Source organism: Hesperophylax consimilis, chromosome 22 (assembly GCF_061612785.1).
Source record: "Hesperophylax consimilis isolate HC1 chromosome 22, BYU_Hcon_1.0, whole genome shotgun sequence".
Lineage (NCBI taxonomy): Eukaryota > Metazoa > Arthropoda > Insecta > Trichoptera > Limnephilidae > Hesperophylax > Hesperophylax consimilis.
In genome coordinates, this window is record NC_142857.1 from 12491290 (window position 1) to 12512723 (window position 21434).

At 32.1% G+C, this 21434-nt stretch overlaps 1 protein-coding gene across 2 annotated transcripts in view; it reads right to left on the bottom strand.

Moving 5' to 3' along the window:
• Positions 1 to 21138, bottom strand: part of LOC149412862 (uncharacterized) — a 31772-nt gene extending 10634 nt beyond the window's left edge. The window contains exon 1 of one of the 2 annotated variants that reach the window (XM_089645136.1): positions 20346 to 21131. The gene's annotated coding sequence lies outside the window, so the exon portion shown is untranslated. Of the gene's footprint in view, positions 1 to 20345 lie in introns of both variants that reach the window. The other variant, XM_089645135.1, reaches the window with a different exon arrangement.
• Between the last annotated feature and the right edge of the window lie 296 nt (positions 21139 to 21434).

Below are 21434 nucleotides of genomic sequence, written 5' to 3' on the forward strand. Positions count from 1 at the left end.
TGAGAATAAATCGGAAGACGTTTTCATGTGGCTGTGCTTTTCCTGATGAACATAATGATGAAATGCTAGATTTTTTATGAACACGCGTTCCGACATTCTAATAACATATTCGTGTTTTACCGATAATTTTTTAGGAAACCTGTCAATTCATTCGTTTAAAGCATGCAGTCCCATTTTTAACAGAAATACTAATAATTTGACCAGATTTTTTAATAAATTTTCAATATTTATATCAGTAAGATTTCTTAACGATTTATACGTATAAATTATAAAAAAAACATTTTATCAGTTAGGTCACAATGAGATATAACTATTTCAGTTTAATAGTTATTTCGTTCAAAATACGGACAATTTAACGTCTTTTATTCCCGCGATGTCTTGACATAATAATATGAAAACTAGCAGTTAAAAACCCGCTCCGCGGGTTTTTTTCTGCTAGGCCCTGCGGGCGGCTCTTTGTTGGGTTTCGCCCATTTTAAGTGATATTAACAACAGTTACATTTAATAGATAGATATTAGAACATTCACAGAGAGAGGGTGAGTATATATATTGTTAAAACACCGAACAGGAAGGAGTTAATTAATAATAACATGCTAAATTTACGCATAATAAGAATGACAGTTGTTTGAATAAATGAAATTTTACGTATTTGTGATGGATTATTTCAAATGAAACACTATTATTGACTACATGTCTACAACTGATATTAACTGTTATCGTACCTAATATAATTAGCTCATAGGAGACTTGCAGGGCTTGAATATGTGTTACAACCGTCAATGTCTATAAGTTGAATCAATATCGTTTAGTTTGTCACAATTAAAGATAGTTTTAACAAAGTTGACTTAAATAATAGTTTATTACATATTGATTAATTGTACCCATGTTTATGAATAAAAGGAGGGTAATTGTGCGATGACATTAGCAGTCGGTTTAATTAAAAGGTGTTAATTTTACTGCAACTGGTGGTAATTCTTTACCTACAACTGTTACTGTATCTAATAAAGTTTAAAGCTAGATTATATATACACCTTCATCAGGAGAGTAAAAATCTATATATAAAGGTAGATTATTACAATATAGCGCCCCTGAGGTGATGTCTCACAAAAGCGGCGCTATGCAAATTGTCCAATAAATAAATAAATATAATGTTTACATTTTATTGTGTATACACCGAAGTCAAAAATTAAATATAGATTGCAATTGGGAAAGAAGAAGTGGAAGGAGGGGGGAGGGCTAAGAGTAGGCTGGGTTTATAATAATTAGGAATTACAATATCGTTAGACGGGAAAGACCAGTTGAGTGGGAAAATATTTAAAAGAGAGTTTATAAAAAAATTCTTGTTAATTATATCTGCTTTTATATTAATATGTTTCCTCATTTCTAAAATTTCAAAATTATTTATAGTGAAGTATTTTAAGACCTGAAAAAAACAAATAGCATATAACCATAAAACAATATATTCATAAGACAAATAGCATTTAATAACGCTTATTCTAATAAATTGATAGTTGAAATACTAAATAAAAAAATTAAACACATTCTCTTCAAACGGTCTTTCTAAAGATAGAAATAAACAATGGGGTAGAATTCTGTTTGTGGATAACGATACTTCTAAAATTATATATAAACAATCCTGGTACCATTCAACTGGCGTTTTACACTAATAACAATGAAGAAATATATTCTTAATAATAAAGATAGCAAAATTCAAACAAAAAAATCAGGAGTTTAAAAACTCAATTGAGATGATTGTAATTTCTTTTACAAAGGTAGAACCAATAGAAACTTTGAAGTCAGAACTAAAGAATATCGCAGGGCTATAAATGGAAATAGTGAATCTGAGTTTGCAAATAATCTTTTGAATAATGATCACATTTTCGATAAAAATTCAGGTCTTAAAATACTTCACTCAGGATATAAAGCATCTTAAATAAATAATTTAGAAATTTTAGAAATTAGAAAACATGCCAATATAAAATCAGATATAATTAATAAGAAAAAAATATATAAATAATAATGATAAATGCCATTATAAAGTGATAAGCTTCCAGAAGAAATCTTTTTATAAAACGCTTGTTAATGGTAAGTAGTCAAGTATTGTGAGCTGCATATTTAAATATTCGCGCCAGGCATTTGGTTCGTTTTTAAACCGCCAGAGGTGCGCTCTGTCGGCCATCTTGAAGAAACGCGTGAATTTTTATAAACGTCAAACATAATCACGTAACTGTGGAGAATTTTCATTGTAATGTAATTAATCCAATGGATTATGAACTTTCTAAAACATATTTTCTTCGATATTATCCAAAAATTATATGAGCAGAAACGATGCTTTTGAAGAAATCTCGTATTATTATGAGGCGATCCTATTTTAGTATGGAATTGTGTCTTAATATTCAAGTTACCCGAAACAGACAATTTTAATTTGACCAATCAGAGGGCCTACATCGTCCAGACGCTGGGACAATAATACTATCAGATAGCTTTTTTTAGGTTCTTAGTCTGGGTTAAAGAAAAGAAGAAAAAAAAAAAAGTAAAATTAAAACTGTCACTTCAAAAATAAAACAAAGCAATGAATCTTAATATTAACGAAATGAAATCCCTTATTTTCCATACCTACTGACTGAAGTAAATGATTCGCATTGTTATTAAACTGATATGAAATGTTTTAAAAAGAATTTGTGGGTAAACCGTGTCGAGTGATAATGGATATTTACCTTTTTTTCTGTCAACTACTAGTTCTACTACCTAACTTAGCCTTGGAATTTAATGATTGCATCTATGATTTTCATATTTCCTTATACAAGGAACCTAACCTAATATAACAAAAAAACTAACATCCTAATCTAATTAAAATTTGGAAAAAAAATTCCTACAAGAAACAAAAAAGTGTTTGTCAGAACAATTTTTTTCTTATTGAGCAATTGCTAAAAAATCAACATGGTTATTTCAAAGCTCCACAACTCATGATAGTAATTATGTTGTGATCTGAAAATAGTTGCATTGAACAATAAATTTCAGATAGAAAAATTTTAACAATTTTTATGACACCGAAACTCACGGTTCAAATGATTTTGCCCTACTTACCTACTCAAGACGCAATTTTCCCTTTTGCAGAAGAAAAATTATTGTTGCTAAGTTATTAAGAATCACTTCAAATTATTAATAATTCCAGTTAAAAATGGGATTGTAGAACTTACAAATGAAATAAAACGTTTCCTGATAAACTTTTAGTAAATGAAAAATATATTATCATGATATCGGAAAACGTGTTCATGAATATCTAAATATAATTTTTATTTGTTTTTCTATCTTTCCTTTACGTCATAATATTATCAAGACAAATCAATAAAACATTTATAAGCAATTGATGTTTTATTAATAAAGCCTGTTAATTTATCGTGCGGGCAAAAATCGATTTCTCTGCGTGTAAGTATTAATACAATAAAAAGCAGGAAACTTACTGCTATAAATAGACGTACCTAAAAATATTTGGGGTAAAACTGTGGTTATATGAGGAAATTATAAATAATCTTTTCTCACTCCGTGAAAGATTTGGGTTATAATTATGGTGGTATGAGGAAATTATATATATCATCTTTTCTCAATCGGTGAAAGATTTTGGTTACAAATATGGTGGTATGAGGAAATTACATATATCATCTTTTCTCATTCCGTGAAAGATTTGGGTAATAATTATGGTGGTATGAGGAAATTATATATTATCTTTTCTTGGTCCGTGAAAGATTTGGGTAATAATTATAGTGGTATGAGGAAATTATATATATCATCTTTTCTCACTCCGTGAAAGATTTTGGTTATAATTATGGTGGTATGAAGAAATTATATATTATCTTTTCTCACTTCATGAAAGATTTTGGTTATAATTATTGTGGTATGAGGAAATTATATATCATCTTTTCTTAGTCCGTGAAAGATTTGGGTAATAATTATGGTGGTATGAGGAAATTATATTTATCATCTTTTCTCACTCCGTGAAAGATTTTGGTTATAATTATGGTGGTATGAAGAAATTATATATTATCTTTTCTCACTTCATGAAAGATTTTGGTTATAATTATTGTGGTATGAGGAAATTATCTATCATCTTTTCTCAGTCCGTGAAAGATTTGGATTAAAAATAATGGTGGTATGAGGAAATTATGGATTTCATCTTTTCTCAGTCCTTGAAAGATTTGGTTTGTCTCTAACATAATGTTTCCTAAATTGAATTTTATATGCGCAAGCTGCCGATTGCGATCGAATAAAACAAAATTTGATAGGAATGTCAGAGGTTATCAGGGCATGTTTATTTATGAGGTTAGTTCCTATATTTCCGAACATAGTCGAGCACGCGACGGAAAAAAATAAATGGCATATCTATATTATGTGCTGCATGGGGACAGATAAAAAAAGAAGATAAAGAGACGAAAAATTATAAGAGATTGGTACCATTTTAAATGAAATACTTCTTTTCGTCACCAAAATGTTCGCGATGATTAAGTGGAAACCAAAAAATAGAGATTGATTCAAAAACATTAACTTTAGCACAAATTCTTGAATTTTTACGCTATGAAATGCTGTTTCTTATATAATCAAACACAATAATATCGATTGTCTGTGATGTGCGTTAGTTATTCCTCCGTGAAATGGTTTTTTTTTTTTTTTTTCTGGTTCAATGGTTTCAAATTTTCTTTGAATTTAATTGTCGTTTTCAGAAGTGGAACGGATCGTTTGAAGAATTCAGACGAGCGATAAAATAGGCAGATATCTACTTACATATAGAGAGTAATTTTATTTTAATTTATATAATTAATTAATCATTGAATAAGAATTTTTATCTAAACAAAACAAGAAAAATGAAAATCTAACGGTCTCAGCTGGGAATCGAACCCAGGATCTCTGTCTTACCGGTAAAACGCATCTAACAACTCGGCCATTGGTTGTTCTTGTTCTATATCATGCTTACTTTAGATTTATTAGTATAATATTCTTCTTTATTGATTTATCACATTGATGGGTGCAACCTTCGAAGTTGTAAAAAATAAAATAAAATGTTTTTCCAATAAAATTGAATTTATTAATAATTCCTTATTTCCGAAGCGTATTTGTTTTTTTTTTACATTTTGGACAGATTTGATTATTTTCATGTTTACTGGCGGTGTTCATTCAATAGGTAAATTTCGGATGGTCGCTTTCTAATTTGTCAATAAAAAGTAAGTACAAGGTTTTCCAATAAGAGGTGTTATTTTGAATAGCCCGCTATTTCGGTAGATGTTACTTTTGAAGCTGTCATTTTTAGACATTTGATAAGTAGAAACTACGTCATTTAATAAAAATGGATACACGCATTGAAATTATTAAAATTCACTTGAGTGAATCAAATGCAAATCATCTTGAGTGATGAGGCCTATTTCCACCTCGGTGGCTTCGTAAAAAAGTAAAATTGTCGCATCTGGGGCTCGGAAAACCCAAGAATTATTGTTGAAAAGCCTCTTTATCTTCAACGTGTGACTGTTTGATGCGGTTTATGGTCCGGCGGAGTCATTGGACCTTACTTTTTTGAAAATGAGGCTGGAGCAACAGTTACGGTGAATGGATTGCGCTCTTGAGAGATTATTAATGATTTTTTATGGCAAGAATTAGATGGTATTGATATGGATAACGTTTAATTTCAACAAAATGGCGCTACGTGCCACACAAGCAACGAAACCATTGATCTTTTACGATTGAATATCAAAATAACACCTCTTATTGGAAAACCCTGTATAATTAACAAAAATAATTTAAATATCAGTTTTAGAAAGACAATGAATCTGATGCAAATATTTTATAAATGCTTTCAGCTTCGTAAATCCTACAATTATAATATCCTGTGATTTTTCACGGGTTTGTTTGTTTCTTTTGCAGTGTGTTATAGGGTTTATTTATTTCAATATTTATATTAAGTACTCTTTTAATGTTACTGAATTAAAAATAGTCTGCAAAATAGTCATTAAACAATATAGGAAACGGCGATTTCAATAAATCTCTAAATGGTGTAAAACAAATTCCCTATCCGCGCCTGTCTGTTTGTGCACTTAGTCCCTCTAAACTATGCAACGGAGTTTGATAGGATTTCACTATATTTAGAGAATTTTTTCCGGAAGGTTATTATATATTTATTATATAAAGAAAATTTACATATATAAAGAAAATAAATTATTAAATTTTAAAATTATCACTATATTCATTGATATTATATTTATGGAAATTAGGCAAGTCGAGCAACGATGGGTATAAGTTAGCTAGTTTATGATAATTAAAACAGAAGTTTCCTAACCTGTGATTACTGAACGTGCACTGTACGAACACTGCACTGTAACGCTATTGACATCTATGCGAAGAGATGTAATTATGTATTATAATAATGAATTATGAGTACACATGAGATTTTATTTTTATTTTTTTTATTTACAATTTTTTTGATACATACAGGTACGTATATAAATTATACAAAATATAACGCAGTAAAAAAAATTCCACAAAGGCGAAGCCTGTGCGTGGGCATTATAAGGTATGTATTAAAAACAGTGGTGGTTACATTATCTATGGTTAAAATGAAAAAAAGAAATATGAATAAAGAAAAAAAATATATATATGTATATTATTTTGTTATTGTACATACATAATAACAAAACATTCTCATATCTACTTAAAAGATATTAATTTAAAGAAAAGCTAATTATACTGAACGTGCCATAAACTCGGTCGGGGGAACTTTGTTGGTTAGTATCTTATAATAACTACATTAGAAGTGATGAATGGGAAGGGTTAGGCAAAACAATCTTATGTATACATGTACACCGTGTTCCACGCTCATACAATCTCGGAATTATACTAAACGTGCCATAAACTAGGTCAGGAAACTTTGTTCGTTAGTATCTTATGATAAAAAGTGATGAATGGGACAATAACAATAATATGCATACACCGACATGTACACCGTGTTCCACGCTTATACGGCGAAACCTCATGATAATCTAGAAATTATACTAAACGTGCTATAAACTAGGTCAGGAAACTTTGTTCGTTAGTATCTTATGATAAAAAGTGATGAATATAGTGGGAAAAAAATAATAATTATAAATTAAATAAAATATGAACGCTTTCTAAAGAACACAAAAATTAAGAAATTTATCTTATAATAAAAAAAAAAACATTGTTATATTTTTTATATTTTTCTCTATTTTAACAAAATTGTTTGACGACTTTTTAATTTGAATCATAAGATGTACACGTTTTTTAAAAATATATGCATATATAATTCTTATAACATAGTAACCTAACTATTTATAGCTTATAAAAATCATTGTATTATTTTATAAACTATATATTTACTCTAATTTAAAAAAGGAAACACGATATTGATAAAAATGACGGAATGTAATTAGGTGGCAATAGCTTTGTTGATAGAATGCCATTCCCAGTGAGACTGGATGATCTGGATTCGAGTCGCAGCTGCGACAGTTACTTTTTTATTGTGTATGTCTCTTTCATATTTTAAAATTGTATTGTTTCAAATTATGTACCTACACACGTACTTTAAAATTGAATTTCAGTTTAACACTGAATTGATGTTAAACGATTAACTGCCTATTAATAATGGTGAAATAAACAGAACATTCTGTGAACTCTAATGTGAGAAATAGTTCTGTGAACAAGTAGATCTCGCGTGATGTTGATAATCCGATTTGGCAGTTCGTAACGATCTTGGGAATCTCCTTTAAAAAGATACTATCCAACACGGCTACCATCTTAACAGGATTGATCGGACATGGTCTGAACACAAACAAGTTTATGGACAAACGAAATGCAAAGCGCTCGTGTGGAAACAGAATACATGAGGACATCGATGTCTTATTTGATCCATGCATGAAGCAAATGGAAGCAAAAGTGGCAGTGTTCAAGCCAATTAACGTGTTGGTAAAACAAATAGCAAAAGATGTTTTGATTTAAGTGTGTAAATGTCAGGTAACTTGAAACAACCACTTTAAAATGGTAAAATATTGTGTGTAGCTTCAATTTGTGCAAATTTTAGGAATATCAATTGTTTGTGTACTTTATAAAGTAAACTTAAAATTGATTAAAAATTCAAACAGTTACTAACAAATGATTGGACTGAACGTAATATTTGGAAGAATGCTGTACGAATAGCCCATTTTGATATAATTTATTTATTAATATATAATGGGCCTTTACAAATATGTACACACTAATTTAGTGGAACAGAAATCGAAGGTAAAATTTTCTTTAAAAATTATTTCGAACCCATGAAACGTAAAGTATTATGCTAATTTAATTTTAATTATTACTGAGATATGTTATTATATCCTTCTAGTGACTATATTCTGTGCAGTAGAACACATATACAATTTCTGCGAAAGTATTATAATATGTGTAATATCGACACAGAAAAATTCCCTTTAAAAGTATTGCTAATTCATTATCAGCTCTTTTTCCGATACCGAACTCGTGTTCCGATATTATTACTAATTTACTAAAAGCTTATCAGGAAACGGGCTTCAATCCCGTTTTTAACCGGTTTACCAATAATTTGAACAGATTCATAATAAATTAGCAATACTCGGTTTTCTCTTCAAAGAATTAATTAACAATTGAACAGGATATGCTCGTCTGAAGTTGATAATCCGAAATTGATAAGAAATAAATACAAGGAATAGTAATTATTAAGTCTAAAAGTAGTGTAGGATCCAACTGCATATGCTAATGAAAGATTTGTAGAAACTTTAGAAAGTCTAATATTACTTTCAAAACACGGGAAAAATTTAAGGTTTATTGATTAAATATTGTACGAATAGCGCTTTATCATTTTGATAGGATAAAGTTTGTTCTTATTAGTTCCTGGGGTGTTTAGTGTTGGTTTGACAGGTGGAAGTGAGGGACGCCTGAGGAAGACGTGGTACGATAAAGTGAATCAAATACTTATCTGTTATGAAATGAGGCGTATGTAAGGAATTAAAAAAGGGGTAAAGGGGAATGTATGACATAGACGAGAATGGTAGAATAAGTGAGGAAAAGCTCGAGGAAGTGAAAGTGAGGCGTTTGTGTCAGTATGTGATAAATTAAGGAGAATGTATGACTTGGAAGTGTTGTTACACAGAGAAAACTAACTGATATGAAATATCGTTAATTTTTCCTGTTAAAAACGGGACTGGAAGCCTATAACGAATAAATTGACAAAGCACGAATATGTTATAAGGAGGTCGGAAAACGTGTTCTTAAAAATAATAAAATTTTCGCATCTCGTCGATTATATTTATTCGGACAAGGCCACCTGCGTGAACACGTGTTCAGATATATTTTTAATGTCTAATATTTTATTAGGAAATGGTCAAGCTGTGCTCATTTTCTCGTGTAGAGGAACAAACGCAAGTGAGATAAAATGCTTTATTTATTTGTACTGGGTTTTTACAGGTGTTCTCACTCACGTGAAAACTATCCAGTTACAAAAAAGTTAAATTTTTCAATAATATTATTTTTACCATATAACTACTCCCAGTTTTCAGGTACATTTCAATTGACAACCTGAAAACTTTCCTCCAAACCATTCATAATCCCGAGCAACTACGGGCACACGGGTAGTTGTTAATGATTCAATTAACCCAGTTTTCAGGTAAACTAGAATTCACAACCTCAAAACTTTCCTCCAAACCAAGGCTGCCCAACCCCAGGCCCGCGGGCCACAATGTGGCCCGCGAACGAATTATAAGTGGCCCGCGTGAAACATTTTCAAAAAACCCGCCAATCCGCCAATTGTCGCGTCAAGTGTCGCGGGCCCGCGCTAAAACAAACAATGCAGCTTGCGCGCGGTCACCAGTGTTGCCATTTAGGCTACTCAGAACGAGAATCAGCGACGAAAAAATCTAACCTGTTGAACTTACTTTTGAAACAAAAATACACCGGTTTTTGACATAATATTTTTTGCGTCGAAATTGAATCCTGTAGCCACCCCCCCCCCATGGAATTCGAAAAATTGCTGTGGGGTATCACATATGTTCCGTAACAACCCCCCCCCCCATGGATTTCAAATATTTTGTGAGGAGCATTCATTTAGATTTTTTTTGTGGGGAATTATGTTTTATAGAAATTCTCTAACAACCCCTCCCCCCCATGGAAATAGGAACCGTCAGGTATTCAGTGGCCCGCCAGTGATTCAAAATCGTCAATTTCGCCCAACTGCTAAAAAGGTTGGGCAGCCTTGCTCCAAACCATTCATAATCCCGAGCAACTACGGGTACACGGGTAGTTGTTAATTAATTAATAAACCCAGTTTTCAGCTAAACTAGAATTCACAACATCAAAACTTTCCTCCAAACCATTCATAATCCCGAGCAACTACGGGTACACGGGTAGTTGTTAATTAATTAATAAACCCAGTTTTCAGCTAAACTAGAATTCACAACATCAAAACTTTCCTCCAAACCATTCATAATCCCGAGCAACTACGGGTACACGGGTAGTTGTTAATTAATTAATTAACCCAGTTTTCAGCTAAACTAGAATTCACAACATCAAAACTTTCCTCCAAACCATTCATCACCCCGAGCAACTACGGATACACGGGCAGTTGTTAATTAATTAGTTAATAAAAATAAATTCGGGGACGCCCGAGGAAGACATGGCACGGCCAAGCGAATCAGATACTTTATTCGGGCCATGTCAAGAGTCAGAATAATAGAAGAGTAAGTATGAGACGATGTATGAATGTGAATGAGGCAAGGAGTGTGTGCCAAGACAGAGTTTTTTGGCGGTACGTTCCCTCAGTCTATCCCTGCGGGGAAACGGCGTGATGGTTAGGTAGTTAATAAATTCAAAAAGTTACTAACAAAGAGTTGCACTGAACATGTTACATGAAATAACTCAATTTGATATATTATATACTTTAGGAACTAATAGAATGTTTTTCTTTTTTTAAAACCACTAACCTATGTTTGAAGTGAACGTGTTGTCTGAGAGAACTGTGCACGAATATGAGAGTAGCTCTGTCTCGTAAACAGCAAAACAAGTCTACTAGTTTTTATTGCAATTTATTTTTAGTAGCACTAATATTCCAGATCTGCGATCAACAAACGCGAAACAGAAGACGTAGGTAGGACTTTATGAGTTCGCAAAACACGGAATTTAGGGAACGCTGATGTGGTCACAGTGACGTCAGTCGATGACAGGATAAGTTAAAGGGTGATGATATTACGATAATGTAGGGATAAAGAACAGTTAAGTGCTAAAAATGTTTTTTTTAATAAAAATATAACCTATTCTTCTATTTCATTCACCTTCATTTTCAATCACTTCATTGTTAATTTCTTCATTTTAATTCCCTTCTATGTCATTCGTCTTCATTTTCTATCACTTTATAGACACAATTTCCTTGTTTCCTTACTTCAATTTCAATCACTCCAATTTTGATCACTTCAATTTCATTCGCCTGAAGATATCGTTTCACGGTGCATTCACACCATCTATATACACCATATTCAATTCCATTTTAAACGAAATCATTTTCATTCACTTCAATTTCGTTCACTTCAATTTCAACCACTTCAGTTAAATTCAATTCAGTTTCAAACATGTCAGTTTCATTCACTTCAGTTTCGTTCACTCGATTTCAATCACTTCAGATTCAATCACTTCAGTTTCAATTACTTCAGTTGAAATCACTTCGGTTTCTATCACTCCAGTTTCAATCACTTCATTTACAATCACTCCAGTTTCAATCACTTCAGTTTCAATCACTTCAATTTTGTTCACTTATATTTCAATTAGTTCAATTTACACACTACATACAGATGTCTTATATTTTGGGTAATTGATTATCGTGTTGACAGGAAGTATGACTAAAGGTAATTTGTATTGCTCTCGAATCTCACAGCAAGTGCCTAACTTTTTTACGATTAATTCAATTTTTTCTAAACAATACGCCAAAACGTCAAAGTAAAATATTATAATCACTCGGGCATAGTAACTACGTAGATAATACAAAACTGTAGGGTTTATATCTTCTTAAAAAAATATCAATATATATATATATATCAACCAAGCATTCTGTTAAAAACACGATTTGTCTTCGGAATATGTAATTTAAAAATAATCGGAAGAGCTCAGAGCTCGAAGCTTTCTGACGTCAAGTGAGTTGAAGAGGAAGCGATGGAGAGGGGCAAGGTGAAGGGGGGATATGAATGGGAAACGTGACAAGAAAGCGCCGGCGGATGAAGGGGGGAGGCGGGAGGCGGAAAGAAAATGCGTAATTTGAAGCATTTCAAGACGTTTAATGCGAGCGGTACTTTGAGGGAAAAATACCCGAACTAGGTCAAAAGATGGTTCAAATTTAAACAAAGGCATATTTTATGCATATTATTTTATATATTATGTACTTGTAATGTAACTAATATCCTCACAAAGACAATCAAAACAAGGGAGCTGGGTTGGAAACTATTAATAGTGCGATTTTTTTTGTATTGTGTAGTGTAAGGTAGGAATGATTGGTACCTATTGTAAAAATGTTCCGTGTTTCTTAAGCATCTCACTAGGAGAACCTGTACTGAGATGTTAAAGTATTTTAGTTAAAGTACGTATTTGTTCAATATTGAAAACATCGCCATCTATCGGTGCGAAGTTTCTAAACACATTTCAGGTCCGTGTCATCCAAAAACAAATATTACAACCCATATTAGCACACTATTAGTGCAAAACTACTTAATATTTTATTTTTCTGCTATTACTGTACTAAAATCTATAGTATACATCCGTATTATTGTTATCGATTCTGAAACTGAAACGAAACAGAACTATCCTAAATTCCTAGTCAGTAAAAAGCTATCGAATAGATTAGAGGCAATACAAAGAAGTCAGAATCTCCGAATTAAATAAAATTTTGCTTTGTATTTGGCACGATTTACGAACAATACTGTCATCTGGTGGGTTTTAAAAGATTTACAGAAACCCTTTGTTTAAAATTTGGTGATTTAATGTTATGGAGAAAAGATATGCAAGTTCAATTCGTGGGACTTGAATTTATTGAATGACTGTATTTTACTGGGTTTTATCAAATTGTTCTCGCATGAGTTGAACTTTTAAAGGTCAGTGAACATAATACACTTATGTAGTTAAGAGATATAAAATAGATTTTTTTACTGCAGCTCCACACAAGAGGCCCTGAGGAAAATTACTATTTATTTTATCATGGCCTATGTCATCTTTAGGGATGCTGTGCGGAAGGTATTTTTTAGGAATGGGTCAGTGCGGCCAGGACTGCCGGACGTATGAATCCATCCCTTCCACTTCAGTTTACGGTGATGGGTCGAGAGAGTCCTGCTGGAGATGTCAGAAGGTATCCCTTAAGCAGTCTCTCCGTATTGGGCCGCCACGGAGTAAGTGGGCAGACGCAGCCGCTGCCAAGACAGAGCAACACCTCGCCCCGTGTACTTGGGCACACCTGCGAAGTCACCAAACGTAGCGAACCACTTGGGGCAACATATGACATATATAAAATATATTTTTTTAAATGTTCCTTTACGAATTTGGAACATCACCGCATCTGACAATGCATGTGGAAGTTATGCATCTTAGAATGGCGTCCTAGGCTTGGAAAAAGAAGCAGAGATCACCCACATATGAGTTGGACTAACGAACGCTTGAGAACTGAGAGCGGTACCCCCGAGACAGGAGGTGAAAGCCACAATCAGCAAAACTGAAATAAGAATGGATTATTGGTGGAAGGATTTGTCTAAAGATTGACGCCAGAAGGCCGACGAAGAAGAAGTAAGAAAAACAAAGAGAGAGGTCAGAGATGGTTGTGAAGAGTTGAGTTTTAGGTTAAATTATACAATTCGTGTAGATATAATATAAATTGAATCCGATGGCGGTACTTAATTGTTAAGCAGTTGTCAAAAATATTTAAAATTTTGTGATTGTTCATATAATTATTTCCTCTCTTTGAGATATTACTCCGTGTAATTGTTAGTCTTAGTAAATAAATAAAAAAAACCTCCATTAAGCGAATACGGTATATGGAGAAACGAACAGTGTTCTACGTTTAACTAATAACTATTGATCGCTGAGCTTTGTCGCGATGAAATTTGCAAAGCTTTTCTTTGCAGATTTATTTTAATTTTTTATATTAATTAAGTAAATAAAAAACATTTTGTACAAATTTAGGGTAGTCCCACAAAGCTGTCATGTGGCAGCTTGTCTGTAGGTTCTACCAATTAAACGTTCTAATAATAACAAGATACGTAGGCAGATACATTAAGAAATTCAAGGATACATAAAATTTTCATTAATTAACCCCAGCTTTACCATTTTAAGGGATAGTCTCTCATTTTTTTCAAATTTTAAATTTGAATTTGAAAATGAAACCTTTTGACTTCTTGTCTCATGTTGTAACAGCCATAATATTCATTTATATTTTATGATAGAAATGACATAAGTTGTAAGAGTTGTTTGACCTATAAATTCAAGGAACAGAAGCGGTGCATTATTTCTGTTGCCAGAGAGAGAGAGAGAGAGTGTAAGATGATTTATATAAAACATAATATTTAGGGTCTTCATGTCACATCCTATAAATTACCTAACAATCAATCAACACTAACATCAAGCTACTTAACAATCAAAACATCCACAACCACAATACACGGAATAACAATAAAATCCGCATTTTATAACACACACTACAAAATATGGGATAAAATCTCTTAACTATATTGCCTACACACTAAATAACTCTCTTTAGATATGTATAAAAACATCCGGCACATACGAAAAATTCAAAGTAATGCTTTAAAATATATATTTTTTTAAATACGTAATTCTTGTCGTGTTGTATTTTGTCTTGTTTCTTTCTGTCTCCTTTCCTGTCCTCTGTATTTGTAATCGAGCATAATCTGTTTTTACCAATGTATTAGTGGGTAAGTACTTTCTTGTAAATTCCTACAGTGGATTTATACTTATGTGTATATCCCTGTCTGTTTCATTTTTTTCTTTTTTGTTCAACCCTGCCTTTTTCTAATTTTGTACTGTTGCGTATGTGAAAATTATAATTTTGGTATCAAAATACCAATGTAAATTTGTACGTATTGACTCCCACCTATTTATTCTAAGTTCCTCCTGTCCTACAATGAGTTTTGTAACTCATCGGGATTGCTCTAGCAAGAAATGAAAATAAAAAAAATATATTAAGTGAAATTTATTCTCACGACGTTCCATTATATAAACGATATTGGTAAAAAAAGACCTCGTATTTGCACAGCTTCTGTATTCTTAAAATCCAGCACTATTTCAACACTCTGACTAAATTTAAATACGCCTTTGATATGTATAATATAATTTGATATGTATTTAAATAGGTGCAAGATGCATTTAACCAATTCAACATTTCGTAAAATAAATTGTTATTCTCACACAAAATAATATCTATTCAACCAAAATAACAATAATTATATGAGACGTAATACAAATGACAAGTGATACATTTGTCAACCTTGAACACAGAATTAAGTATTAGGTGTTATGTATTACACATTTAACCATTCTCAAGGTTTGTTATTTAACTACGTACTTGTTTTGTGATAAATCGAGCTTGCACGCAGTATTATTTGATTTTGTAATTATTACGTATTTATTAATACGCTTGTTTCTTTGGTTTTTATTATTTGTCGTCCGAATTCGCGCTTTTGTAATTGCACACTAATTTTGTGGACTGAACGTACTGTAAGATAAACGATTAAATAAGAATTTCAGGTGAATATGATGTCTCTTGGAAGATGGTGATTAAAATGGTTGGGGTCGTCTGAGGAAAATTTGGTCACAAGCAGTAATATAGGTTTTATAAATACCCTCCTAATTCCATTTTAGAAATACCTATTCATATGCATGCATCTATTCCTACCATGCATCTGATTGATACAATGCGATTGATAATTTTTGTGATCGATAATGTTTATACAATATGTTTTCATGTACCTTGTTTAAATTTTTCTTATTATGTATATTATATTATATGTACCTTGATTATGTAAATTAATACACAGCATAGTAACAGCGAACAAATTAAGAAACCCACCTAATATTTTTCTTATATTGTAACTATAAATTGAATTAATCCAATATGTTATCATGTACCCTGATAGAGTGTTCCTTAATTATGCATATTATTACATGTACCTTGATAACATTTATCAGGTGTTTTCATAAAAAAAACTAATATTCGGATGTACAAATATGTCTGAAAAAGTTTTTATTTTGATTACTTTGAAAAATATATATTTGTATATAGACTATAATATATTACTAGCTTAACTATTAATGTAAAGTATGGAAATATAATTCATTACAGCAGCGTGTACAAATGTTAACTAAACCAGGCAATTTGGCTTTCCTAAAACGGGAAAATTTCCTAGTTGGACAGCCAAAGCTTCCTTAATATGTATGTAATTATTTGTATCTAATAAATATGATATTTTCCTTTAAACTGTCCAATTAATATAATACTGCTAAAAGATCACAACAAGTGCGCAACTCTACATTGGATTCTTCTTTAATGTATCAGCCGGTGATTAACAGAACATCCTTTGGACAAAGGAGTTTTTCTTATAAAGTTCCGTTGCTTTATAATATGCTCGGTGAAAATATATATAAAAAACTGTAGATTCGTTGAATCTATTCAAGAAAATGTTAAAAAAATCCATTCTGGCTGAGAGAGGTGATGTTTTTTGGATTATCTATGTCGTGGTTTCTGTCATGAATCACCTTATTAGACCCATATTCGATGTGATCCATCTGTGTATGTGTTATGTGATTTACTTATTTCATTGAATATAATTGTAAAGCTGCACATCTCGTCACAGAAATTGTCTAGTGAAATGAGCAGTGAAGGAAAAAATAAAATAAATTAATATTTAAATTCGGCATTTCATGCTGACTTTACAACTGGGCTTCGTCCGAAATTGCGAATTAAAATACGGATAAAGAAATATGAAGTTTAATTTATTTTTTTACAGAAATCGCATAGCTCAAGGCTCAATGTTAATTTTATTATGTCGCCAGCCGAATAAAGTTGCGTCGACGAAGAGATTTCACAACATGCTTCAACAGTTTTGGATGCTTCATTCGCTTCATTCAATATTCAGAATTCAGATTTCTGCTGCTGATTTAAGAACCATACGTTTGAAAAGTGATGATATGGTATTGTATAAAAATGATACAAAGAGTGTGTGCAGGAACGAACGCTTTTAAATTATTTATCTATGTTCCTGATAAACAAAATAATTTCAAGGACAATCCATATCTCATCATTCACTACAACAAGGCTTGACAGCGTAGTAAATGAAAAATGTATATTCATGTTAATATTAATTTATATTTTACTAGCTGACATGTACCCGAAGTAGCTGGAGGTTATCCTTAGGAGATATATACCATCGCATACTATTCTATAGTAATTAAGTAATTCAATACATCAATGTATTGCGGAGGAATACATAAAATTTGAAGTCTGTGTTTAGTATATTTACAGAGATATTTTATTAATTAGAGACGATGATCACTCAGTTGACAGCACCGGCAAGAATAGGTTAAATCACGAGCTTATTGGTTTGTTAACCCGAAAGATAAAAAGTAAGCCTCCTTTTCAGCCAGCGTTAGCAATGTAAGCGCCCGAAAATATTTTTTTACCACTTGATTACAAAACGATAGAGATACGCGAGAATCGAACTCACCACTACCCAAGTAAATTTTGACCACCATATGAAGGCTTTCTTAGTTAGCTATGTAGATTTTAGAAACATTACACTTAAAAAAAAAAAAAAAACTCGTTTGTTTCGTTGCATTCACTCTTTCATCCCTTATCTTTAGACCCTTCCCCAAACCCGCAATTAAAAACAGAGTGGATTTAGAGCCGGAGGTGTGATTTACATAAAATGCAAATGTTTTGAGCTCGAGACAGATCAGCAGGTGTCGTCTCCAGGTGAGTGTCTATGGAGTGAACTCTTATGAGTGGGTTCACTTAATACACTGACTAAATCACATATACAGGTGTACGTACAGTACAGGTAGAGACTGAGGAAAGACCTGTGTTTAAATAATTTTATCTCTTTGTGCATTCTGTTCCAGAACATTGGGGAAAGTTTGGGAACGTTAGACTCTATTAAATATGCATCTATCTTCAATTTAAATTAGAATTACGAAGAGAGAAACGACTAATATTGTAGTAATACATGCGAGCCTTATAACAGGTTCGGAAACGTGGTTTGCCTAGCAATGATTTAATTTGAAATGGTTTGTAGAAATTTTGAGATAATTGCCACAACATTTATTGCTTTAAATTGATTACACTATTTAAACCGATTATAGGTACTGAAATGAAAATTATACTAAATAAGGCGAGGTCATTAATGTAGTTAACCAAACACGGTTCGATAATACTATTATTGTGTAAAAATATTGTTTTTATTGCGAATTATTGCATAAGCAAGAAATTTTTTCGTCTCGTTATTAATGATTCATGTTTAATAATTTCACCTATATTATATTATATATTGTTTCTGATAAATTTATGCTTGCGTATTGTATGAAAGAGTCCAATTAAATATGTATCGTCTTACTAATTAGATTCTTACACGCCTGTTCAACGTTGCTGTAGTAAAGACTACCTCGAGTCTGGTTTAAGACTGTTTTAACCAAACATACGCCATAGTAATAAGTCAAGTTTTTCACTGTTCTGTTTACCTCATACTTACCCAACGTTTTTTATTAAGGCTGTTAGTGTGTTAATCCCATTTATCAACACTGAATTTGAATCATAAAAACCCTTGCGTAAATCGCACACAAACCCCTTTACCTTAAAAGTAAAAAAAAATATTCCAGTTAAATGTTTTCTAAAATGAGCGTTCGCTTGAGAGCAGTAATTGTTGAAAAAAATATGTTTTAACTACAGTAATGGAAGATTTTTTTTTAACTACCATTTTTATGTAACTTACATGAACCCGACAGGAGGTAAGCGTTAGGTCAGTTTCAACGTATTATAAGAAATATCATTTTATAGACCTAATCTAAGATAATGTAACAACGATTGATTTAAAAAAAATCTTCTTTAATAATTATATTTCATTAGTCACATGATGTGCCTGTCTCACTAGGAACTCCTATTGTGAAACAAAAGAATCGTTGGTTACACAAGTTCTACCCACTAGATGCTTTCGTACAAAACATATATACAGAAATGATAACACGCCATCGAAACAAAATTATTATTTTTAGATTCGATCAAATCCATAAAAGCCACACACGATAATATTCAATAAGTTTTATGCAAAGTATTGCTTATTTTGTATCTAACAAAGCAATAAAAAATGTTTTGCGAGATCCCACATTAATATTAGTATCGTGATGCATTCGAATCTTTGTATATAAAATTTTTAGTTTGTGCAGTTTACAGAAATAAATAAAATAGTTAAATAAACTCGCTAATTGAGAATAATTAGTGGGACTTAGAAGAACAAAGAACCAACAGATGTTTTTTAATTAGATAGAATTGGTTCGTTGTGGAATTCATTAGCATTAATTACTGAGTAATAAATACTTACTATTTGTATGTTATATTTTAGAATTTCTGACAAGCACATGATTGTATGGAGTGGGTGCTAATATACTCATCCCAAATTAGGGCTAATTAAAGAATGAATAAAGGTTAATTAACAATTGCACAGGTTAATTTGTCAGTAAATCTATCAAATCTGTATCATCTATAAGGAAGTGTAAAATAAAACAGGGTTGCTTTGATGCTAATTTTTTGTTTAATGATTTTAATGTTAGGTTAAATAAGGTTCGGTCTTCGGCTAAGTAAGAATTTTTATCTACCTACTTGTAAACAAACATACTAATTAAAGAATGAATAAAGGTAAATTAACAATTGCATGGGATAATTTGTCTTAAATCTTTTAAATCTGTATCTACAATCAAGTGCAAAATAAAACAGGGTTTTTGCTTTCTTGCTAATATTATGTTTAAGGCTTTTAAAGTTAGGTTAAACAAGGTTCGGTTTTCGGGTAAATAAGAATTTTTATCTACCTACTTGTAAACAAACATATTAATTAAAACGGAACCGATGATTTGGAAGTTTCCAGAAGCTGGCAATGAAAACACGCCACGTTCTCACAAATTGAATTAATCGCAAGAATTTAATTAAAACAACACCAATAAAATACACGCAATCAAAGATCAAAGCGTTACGTCAAAAGTTCAACTTGAAAATAATTTAATTCCATATACAACGGTTGCTTATACTTACGTGAGAGCGAGTGGTCAAATCAATATCCGAACAGATTCAGAGAGTCTTATGTACAAGGAATAATAACACACAATCTTTCACATTATTTATCACGAAACGTCAACGCCTTCAAGGCGATTTTACTAAGAAAACAAAACTGTAGTATCGAGCGAATTTTTGCACCAGAACGGAGACATAACCTCACAACGTGCTGATTAAAACTGTACTGAGAGTCGGCAGCTTATTAGGCGGGTTTTATGCAGTGTACTTATAGCGTAAAAGTACGAGATTAGGTGTGAAACGACGGACCGTTTCGCGTTCTACGTTCGCCCCGATCGACGGCTCGGCACGGTGTCCAATGTTGATAGTGGTCGGGTAAGGCGCCGATACATTTTGATGTGTGTCAGACGGTGGAAAATCAATATCCCGAGCAGTGCGTGAACTCAGCCATAACGCCCGAGTCACACGGCGAGTAGCGAGTAGCGAGCAACGAGCGACGCCACACTTCAAACAGGTTCGACCAACAGGGGGTGGCTCTCTACTCTACAGCAGGCTACAGTCTTCCCTCTACGACGCTAGGCCGCGCCGTACTGCTACGGTGTAGGTAAGCTCTACGCTCTACGTGTCTCTACCCTCTACGAGCCCTGTGCATGTATTGTGTTCTACGGTTTGGTATCGCGCATCAGACATTGTTTGAGTGCTGTTTGCCACAAACATTGAAACAATGGGATAGAACTGCAAACTCAATCAATCGCACAACAAAACAAATCGTAAAACGGAATTGTACATTACAGTTTCATAGTTTTATTTGTTTTCTCTGTTGCTTATTTGTTCAACGATTTAAACAAAGCGAACAATTATTCAAATAAATAATAATCATATTGTAAAGAACAGTTCGACAGATAAATAAAGTATGTGAGAGACTTGTTTTTAAGGAAATTAAATAACTAAATTAGGTAGGGTTTAATAAATTATCGTAGTACATTGATGTTTTATAGCTTTATTTTTAATCTATGTTGCTAGTCCACGATTCTAGTAAAACATGAAATAATATTCTTTATATTATTTAAATAAATAATAATACATTTAATAACATAATTAACAGAGAAA